Consider the following 9906-nt stretch of genomic DNA (forward strand, 5'->3'; position numbering starts at 1 on the left):
CATGTGCGGCCACCAGAAGCGGTCCGTCAGCAGCGAGAGAGTGTTGTTGGCCCCTGGATGTCCAGTGCCCAGAGAGGTATGTGTTGAATGGATTAGATCTACCCGCTGGGTCCTAGGGATGAATCTGCGATCAGGTGGACAGCCCGGCGGAGATCTGGGTTCCGGAGTGGCGATAGCTGGCGGGTTGGTCCATTCAATGGGTTGAACGATGATGTTTTCGGGGATTATGGTCGTGGGTGTGTCAGGCAAGTCGTGAGAATCATGGATGCGAGACAGAGCATCAGCTCGGGTATTCTTGGATCCTGGCCGGTAGGTTATGGTGAAGTTGAATCGTGAAAAGAACAGGGACCATCTTGCCTGACGGGGACAAAGCCGTTTGGCGTCTCGGAGGTACTGTAGGTTCTTGTGATCTGTTATCACCTGGAACGTGTGGTTGGATCCCTCTAACCAATGTCGCCACTCCTCCAGAGCGAGCTTGATGGCAAGGAGCTCGCGGTTGCCGATGTCATAGTTCCTCTCCGCAGGGCTGAGCTTCCGGGAATAGTAGGCACAGGGATGAAGCAATGGAGGAGTACCATGATGTTGTGACAGAATACCTCCCACGCCGGTAGTAGAAGCGTCTACCTCTACCACGAAAGGGAGATCAGGGTCAGGATGGGTTAGAAGAGGTGCCTGTGTAAATGCTTCCTTGAGGTTATGGAAGGCTGCGGCCGAGTCAGGGTTCCAGAGTAGGGTTCGTGGTTTTCCTTTGAGTAGACTGGTAAGTGGAGCAGTGATGATGCTGTAGTTCTTGATAAACCGGCGGTAGAAATTGGCGAAACCTAAGAATCGTTGAAGCTCTTTGATAGTGGTGGGTTCTGGCCAGGATACAACTGCAGATACCTTCCTCTTGTCCATACGGACCCCCTTCTGGTCGATGACGTATCCAAGGAAGTGTACTGCTAGTAGGTGAAATGAACATTTCTCCGCCTTGAGATACAGGTGATGATCCCGTAATCTTTGAAGGACCTCCGCAACGTGGAGGCGATGTTCGGCCTCACTCCGGGAGTAAATCAGGATATCGTCTATGTAGACAACGACAAAGTGGTGCAGAAACTCCCGGAGTACCTCGTGAATGAAGTTCTGAAATACGGAGGGGGCGTTGACCAAACCATAGGGCATGACCAAATACTCGTAGTGGCCAGTAGGGGTCACGAAGGCAGTCTTCCACTCGTCCCCCTCACGTATCCTCACGAGGTTGTACGCGCTGCGGAGGTCCAACTTCGTAAACACCCTGGCAGTGCGTAGTTGTTCGAGGGCCGCAGGGACGAGAGGAAGGGGATACCGGAACTTGATGGTGCCTTGATTGAGTATACGGTAATCGATGCATGGCCGCAGCCCTCCATCCTTCTTTGCAACGAAGAAAAAACTGGATGCTGCGGGTGATGTTGATGGTCGGATGTAACCCTGATCGAGAGCCTCCTGTATGTACTCCTCCATTGCCTTGGTCTCCGGAAGCGACAGCGGGTAGATCTTACCTCTGGGCATTGGAGCATCCGGAACTAGGTCAATGGCACAGTCCCATGGCCGATGTGGAGGTAGCTGGGAAGCTCTCTTGGGGCAGAAGACGTCTTGAAACGACGAGTAAATGGCAGGAATCTGGACTGACTGCTTCTCAACCGGACTTTCGACGGAGGTGACGTTGACAGGTAGTATCTTGTGTCTAGGACGTGGAAGATCTGGGAAACATTGGTTGGTACATTCCTTTCCCCATTTTATCACCTCTCCTGTGCCCCAAGAGAGGATGGGATCATGCTTCACCAGCCACGGGCGCCCCAAGATGATGTCCATAGTAGCTCCCTCCAGAACCAGAAACTGAATCTCCTCACGGTGCAAAACTCCAATCTGTAGGATGATGGGTTCACTTTTCCGGTGAATACGGGTCCGTGAGCTGATCCGGTTAGTTATCGGTTGAATCTGGTAGATGGTGGTTGATGCTTGGGTGCGTAGCTGGAGCTGGCGACAGAGGGTGTTAGAGATGAAGTTTCCCGCTGACCCGGAGTCGATGAGGGCTGCGACTGTAACACAGGAAGTGTGGGTGGTTAACTGAACATTGGTAGTCAGAGGATGCATGTTATCCAATTCAGAACGTATTACACTCACCAAAGATTGTATAGGACGCATAGGACAGTTGAGTCGCACGTGTCCCGCAGCCCCACAGTACATGCAAAGACCCCGGGTCAGTCTTCTCTGTCGCTCAGCTGCAGAGATTTTCCCTGATTCCAGGATCATTGGTTCTGGTTCTGGAGGGCTGGCGGATGTAACTGGTCGGAGGAGTGCAGTAGTGGCGGACTGGTCTTGGTAGGATTTTAGACGATCTGAACAACGAAGTGACTGCTGAATGAACTTCTCCAATCCCATGGAATCGTCCAAAGCAGCTAACTGCATCCGGAGATTGGGTTCTAGGCCGAGCCGGTACGTGGTCAGTAATGATCGCTCATTCCATCCGCTGGCAGCGGCCAAAGTTCGGAAACGCAGGGAGTAATCTTGTGTCGTCATACTTCCCTGCTTAAGATGATACAATTGCTCTCCTGCGGATACTTCTGCATCAGAACGTCCGAAAACCTCTTTAAAATGAGCGACGAAAGCCTGGATCGAATGGGTTGCCGGCCCGGCCTGCTGATATAACGTGTCCGCCCATTTGAGAGCTGGTCCGGTAAGCAGAGACGTGATGAAGGCTATTTTCGAAGAATCTGTGGGATAGAGAGCAGGTTGCATTGTGAATATCAATGAACATTGTAACAGGAATCCGCTGCACTCCTCCGCCCCGCCAGAGTAGGGCGCTGGTCGGGCCATGGGACTGGAAGGGACGTTCACGGGAGCCGAAGAAGTGCTGGGTGCCGGTGGTGCGGTGGGATGAGCTGAAGTTGGAGAGGTGGCATGACTAGCCAACAAAACCTTCCTGAGCGAGTCCACCAGCTCTTGAAACGGGTCCCGATTGCTCATGCTGATACTGTGTTGGTCCGGGCTAACTGTTACGGAAGCAGACCAAACAAGAGAGGTAAGTGATCAATGTAACAATGTTTATTATCAGCAGAGCGTTGTGGATAAGATGACGTGCAGAACCGGGTAAGTATCAACAGTCCAAGTATGATATTCGTTGACTAGAGATGAATACTGAATACAGATCCTTTTCCTTTCCAGGAACGACGGGAGGAGGACTCCGACCCACACACACACACACACACCGTTGGTGATAGACAAACAGGCTTATGGCTGACCACAGCTGACTGGAACAGAGAACAGACTTCGTACTGGAATAGATGAGACAACAGGTAAGTTTCAACAGGTAAATAGCGAGGTAAGTATGTCTTTGAGGTTTGTGAACTCGACAGAGAAACACAATGAGTCCGCTTCGTGAAAACGAGCCCGGACACTGAGTGAGGTGTGTGGTGTGCTATTATGTGGTGCTGGTGATTGGTTTCAGGTGCGTCTGATTAGTAATCAGGTGACTGTGATCGTTGAGTGAGTGAGGGAGTAGAACCTGGCCAATCCGTGACAGTTGCAAATATACATTTAAAAATATAGTACATAAATATGATTTTTGATAAGTTTGTTACTTATTAACATAGTTAAATTAAAAATTTGTTACAATTATGTTTTATATATTTCAGAATATAACAAAAAGTGGCAAAACCATTGCAAGATTTCACAATACATTAAAAACAATACATTAAAAAATCAGTATGTTACTTATATTTCCTTTTTTTTCTTTTATCTTTTCAGTATTGTTCAAAATATATTTTTAAATATATTTCAAAATACAAAATGTCCGAAATGATGTTGGAATTATAGGTTTTAAAATACAGTTACAGTTGCTTATATTTCCTCATTCCTCATAAGTTTTCTTTTTTTTTTTACGTTTATATATTTTAACATTGTCCAAAATATATTTTTTAAATATATATTTATAATTCAACATAAAATAATATCATAATGTATTAATTTAAATAAATATATTTTTTTTATAGTTTGATAAAGAAAAAAACATTAAGCTTCGAAATATATTTTGGACAGACACATTTTTTTCTTTCTTTTTTTTTTTGGATCAGTACTCCCATTGAGATGAATTGGAATGCTAATGGTTGGCTTTCTCCTAGTATTATAAATCTCCTTTGACCCAGCCAATTTGTTTTGAGCTAGCTAGTGGTACACCAACTTAATTGAGACTTTGTAGGGCTTTCTTATCTTTAAACCTTATTTGTGACCCTGGACCACAAAACCAGTCATAAGGTTAATATGAAAGCTCAGTAAATAAGCTTTCTATTGATGTATGGTTTGTTTGGATAGAAGAATATTTGGCCGAGATACGTCTATTTGAAAATCTGGAATCTGAGGGTGCAAAAAAATCAAAATCCTGAGAAAATCACCTTTAAAGTTGTCCAAATTAGGTTCTTAACAATGCATATTACTAATCAGAAATTACATTTCGATACATTTACAGTAGAAATTTTACAAAAAATCTTCATGGAACATGATCTTTACTTAATTTCCTAATGATTTTTGGCATAAAAGAAAAATCAATAATTTTGACCCATGCAATGTGTTTTTGGCTATTGCTACAAATATACCCCAGCGACTGGTTTTGTGGTCCAGGGTCACATTTCTGTGGAGGCCGTAGTCCTCTAGACTAAAGCAGACCCCATGCAGTGGGCAGTTGGGCTGTGAAGTGGATCAGATCAGTGCAGTCGTGTGTTATTACAGTAGTAGGAGACTCGGCTATGCACACTGCGAACAAGTGAGTACCATTTTAAGAGACCATTTCCAAATCAAGATTTCATGCATATTACCAGGCTAACCCAACTTTTCAGAATCACAATGCTTTTCCCAGCAGGTCGGCTGTTTGTTCAGGTGTCCCGCAATCCTAAACCCTCCTGTGGATTCTAAAGCGAAACCCTTTGTGCTCTGTAACCAGGACAGATATGACATAATCATATCAGCAACAGAAAAAAAAACTGAGCGGGATGGGGGAAAAAATCCTGATGCCAAAATGAACACAATTCAGTTTGACGAGAGGCTTTTCCGCTAAAAATAGGTTTGTCTTCCTGATGTAATTTTCTTTCTTTGTACAAGGATTTTTCCTCCACAAATGGCGTCAGGAAATGCCTGGCATTAAAGCTGCCTGCCACCCCCTCCTGTACGGGACTGTATTTGTGACTCATGGTGAGGTTCTCATCTCTTGGTTGTGAGATTTAAATCATGTATTGTGTGAACTGGTGACCCTACACAAGATTTAGTGAACACTTTTGAGTGGTGATGCAAACTAATCACTGCAGTGAACTGATTCATTAAAATCAGACTATCAGCATTTTTGCCACAGATTTTTAAAGCCATTGAAATTTTACTTTTATAGAGTAGAGTGATATATAAATATGTACAGTGCCTTGCAAAAGTATTCATACCCCTTCATTTTTTCACATTTTGTTTTGTTGCAGCATTATGTTAAACTGCTTTAAATTACTTTTTTTCCCCACATCAATCTACATCTCATACACCATAATGACAAAGCACAAAACAGGTTTGTAACAACTTTGCAAATTTATTAGAAATAAAACACTGAAATAAGTACATTGCATAAGTATTCATACCCTTAACTCAGAACATAGTTGAAGCACCTTTAGAGCCTCAAGTCTTTTTGGGTATGATGTGACAAGCTTTGCACATCTGCATTTGGCAATTATCTGCCATTCTTTGCCTCACCTTTTCACCTCTCAAGCTCTGTCAGCTTGGATGAGGGCTGGCAGACATTTTCTAGAGTCCTAGTTGTTCCAATCGTCTTCCATTATGGATAATGCTTCTGTGAACCTTCAATGCAGCAGATTTTTTTCTTATATTTTTCTGAAGTAGTTTTCACAGGATGAATTTTGAGGTTTTAAGCTTTCAAATGATACATAATTTATGATGATGACAAAAAATTTGTGATTAAAAAAAGACATTGAAAAAAAGAGCGCCAAGCAGGCTACAGGTGTGCCGGTGACTCTTATGTCATCAGTAAAAAAAAAATATTGCGTGTACTGTAAGTATTTAGACCTACCAAACAGAACAAAAAAAATAGTTTGTTTACAAACAGGTTTTCAGCATGATATTTTTCAGCATGATATTTTTTGTTGAGAACTGAACTAGCAGTTAATTGGCTGAATCCAGCTATTGGCTGCTGTGATGACAGTCTAGCAGATGATCTGTGACAAGAGTCTAGCAGTTGATTGGTTGCTGTGGAAAGGGTCCAGTTGATGATTGGTTAAGTGTGACACAAGTCTAGCAGTTGATTGATTACCATCGTGAGAGTGTGATGTTGAATTGCCGTGTGCGTCAATGCAGTCAAACTGGTTTCTGAGTAATGCTGTGGATAATTGCAGTCCCTGGTTCTCACAGCAGTGACTGAACAACCGCCGAGGTCAACTGAGCAGAGAAGGTAAAGCAGCGCAGCGTTAAAACTGCTGATGGGAAGATCTGACTCAGGCCTCTCATGACTGCTCATATTCAAACTAATAGACCTTTCTAAACTCAGATCAGCAGGGAGGTGGTTTTTGGTTGAGGTTTAACGCATCAGTTGAGGGACTGCTACACATCCGTGCCTTGGTGAAGTGATTCATTCTCTGGGATTCTTCTGAGGCCAGACTGAGTCATTTGCATTTGTCTTGTGAATATTCATGAGTTTCTGTGCAGTTTGGACAGCATAATCATCTGTTAGATGGTGCTGCTGTCATCTCAGAGAAGGAAAGCAGTACTTTTGTCTTTGAGGCAATCATACACCTGACCAGCAGCACATTACCCACCTGCATGAAAGCCAAGCGCTCCACCTGTATGCTGTGCCTTGGGGGAAGTGTGTGATTTTTGTGGGTTTGACAACAACAAACTAATGGCGAAATTGCTGAAGAAATATGACTTTATATTTTTCCGATATTCAATATTTACTTGCCATATTTCAGCTAAACGGATACTATTGCAAATAAAATGCAAAATTTTTAACATTTATAATATATATATATATATATTAGGGGTGGGCATAGATTAATTTTTTTAATCTAGATTAATCTAGATTAAATCTTGGAATTAATCTAGATTAATCTAGATTAAAATGGCTCATTTGAATTCTGCTGAAGGCATTCAGAATATGTGTGCTACCCAAATAATGACTTAAAGTCTTTGAGAATGGATCATAAAGCTCATAAAGCTGTTCTATGATAATTTGTTGATGAAAGTAAATTATGTTCAATTAGATGTACTTGTGTTTACTAACTAACTAACAATGAAATTATTTTTTCTACCTATTAGATTGTGTTTTTTTAACGTCAACACCTACCCAGCCCATTACATGTTACACCATACTTTTATTTTGACAGGTTGCCGTGAAGTTTCTGTGTCATACAGTATGATATGATGCTAGTTTTCATAAAAATGAAACGGTAAAAGTGACACTCACAGCAGTTTGGGAGATTGAGTTTATCTGTTCATGTGAGATGAAAATGCCAAAAATTACCGGGAGCGTCACGTGTGTTTCAGTATGCGTGTAGTAAAAGCTCGTCTCCACAATGCATACATACAGATAGGCAAACGGAACATATCGGATTCATATTAAATTTCATTTTTGCATTTCAGTTTTCACATACACTAGTCCATATCGCGATTTGAATTAAGTGACAGACCAACATTTGATTTATGAATCCAAAAAACGACGAATTTACGTGGCATTTCGCGCTATAGTAGATTCGGTTTTTATGAATGGAGGACGACGCGATCCCGTCTGTGTTTTGGCGGAGGAGACTTAAACGCGCGACCATATTCTATAGTCTTCGGTATACATCCGCGTTAAACTATCAAGGTTAAAGTCATCATAGCTTGCGTAGTTTAGACCCAGCTCCCAACCCAAATTTGAGAATAGATTAACGGCGATATTTTTTTTATCGCGCGATAAGAGTTTCACGTTAACGCAGCACGTTAACGCCGATAACGGCCCACCACTAATATATATATATATATATATATATATATATATATATATATATATATATATATATATATATATATATATATATATAAATGTACATGTATATATGTGTGTGTTGGTGTGGATTTTAAAAATTCCAAGCAAAGAAACATGACAGTAAATTAATGATAAATATATTATATATAAGTATATTACTTGCATATAAATATATAAGTATTTTGGACTATTTCTGTTAAATAATAAAATAAATTAATTTGTGACATTGTTCATATACATTTTTTTTATACGTGTCTCAATATGTAGGTATTTGCTCAAAAATTACTACAAATTTGTATTTGTCATGTCCTTTAAATCAGAGGAACCAAATATCAGCCAAATGGATATTACTGCAAATAAAATACAATAAAATCTTGTTAAAAGATGATCAATTCCACACATTTTAAATACAATAAAGATGGAATTTTTATTTTATAATTATATTTTATTTAGCATACGTATATAAATTTAATTTAAATCAAATTTAAATTTGGATTTTGACATTCCAACCAAAGAGACAATACAATATACCATTATACCATTTAATATGGATTTCAAATTGTATATATTTGCTCTAAAATCAATACAAATTTAGATTTTTATTTTCCTTTCAAACAGAGGAACCAAATTTGGCCAAATGCAAATTACAGCAAATAAAAACAATTGTTTATGTATTTATTTATTTACTTTATCATTTATATTTATTTTTGCATTTTACTCTACAATTCCAACCAAAGAAAAATTACAATAAAAAAAGTAAAAAAAAAAAAATAGTATTTCGGACTATTTTTGTTTTGTTTATATGATTTAAAAAAAAAAAATTTATTTTCTTATTTCCACTGATGCACAATATGCCATTTGAAAATATATGCTAAAATCATTCTGGACATTATAATACTTGGGTTTTACACTGTATTTTTATATATTTATATATTTATTTATTTATTATTATTTTTTATTTATAGCACTTTGAAGCATGTAAAATGAGTTAGGAACTTCCTTGAACATTTGTGGGTTCTTTAAAGCAAATTAATCATTGAATCATTTGTTTGGAGTGATTAATTAAAATGAAAGTTTTAAACCGTGACCCTATTATAAAATCTGTGTCATAGTGCTCTCATACTCAGCAGGGGTCTGCACTGGGATTGTAGAATGCAATTTACCATCCAGAAAAATCCCACACAAGTCAAATGGAAGGAAATCAGCATCTCAGGCATTGAACGTCATGCATCCATACGCTGGTCTTTTATCTCCACATCCACAATCTCTGTACGATTGCTTCCTCTGCACCACATTTTGTGTCATAAATAAGATTTGACTTTATCGTTTATCACAAATACAGCTGTCGAATGGGAGACGGTCTGTGTGGCGTAATCTGATTGCATTTAGTGCTCGTTCATTACAGCGGCAGAGCTTCACTGCCTTCTCTGTTAGCTGCATCTGCCCAGCCAGAGTGAGTTTTTGCTCCATTTGTGCCTGTCTAATTGGGCCTGTAAACTGTGAGGGTAATGTGCAGATGTTCGTCCTTGTGTTGATGTGCTGTGTCGGTGTGTGTGCGCGTGATGTCTGGACACATTCAGTGTGTAGATGGCAGTTCTGCTGGTGGTTTAGTAATGAGATCCATCTTGGCAGAAGAAAAAGGATTATGGGTCTCATTTGGTCCTGAACCAGAGTTTTAATATAGCATTTTACTTGAGATACTATAGGCAAAAATCTCCATTTTCTGGTGCTGAGTTAATTTTCATCTATATTATCTCTTCTTCAACACTAATATAATAAAATATGTGACCCTTGACCACAAAACCAATCCTGAAGTAGCATATATTCATAGCAATAGCCAAAAATACACTGTATAGGTCAAAATTATTGATTTTTCTTTTATG

The 9906-nt window shown here is 40.0% G+C and overlaps 1 protein-coding gene across 1 annotated transcript in view; it reads left to right on the forward strand.

Annotated features, from left to right (window-relative positions):
• Window positions 1-9906, forward strand: part of LOC141343147 (oxidation resistance protein 1-like) — a 121597-nt gene that overhangs the window by 65431 nt on the left and 46260 nt on the right. The window lies entirely within an intron of this gene.

Source organism: Garra rufa, chromosome 9, assembly GCF_049309525.1.
Source record: "Garra rufa chromosome 9, GarRuf1.0, whole genome shotgun sequence".
Lineage (NCBI taxonomy): Eukaryota > Metazoa > Chordata > Actinopteri > Cypriniformes > Cyprinidae > Garra > Garra rufa.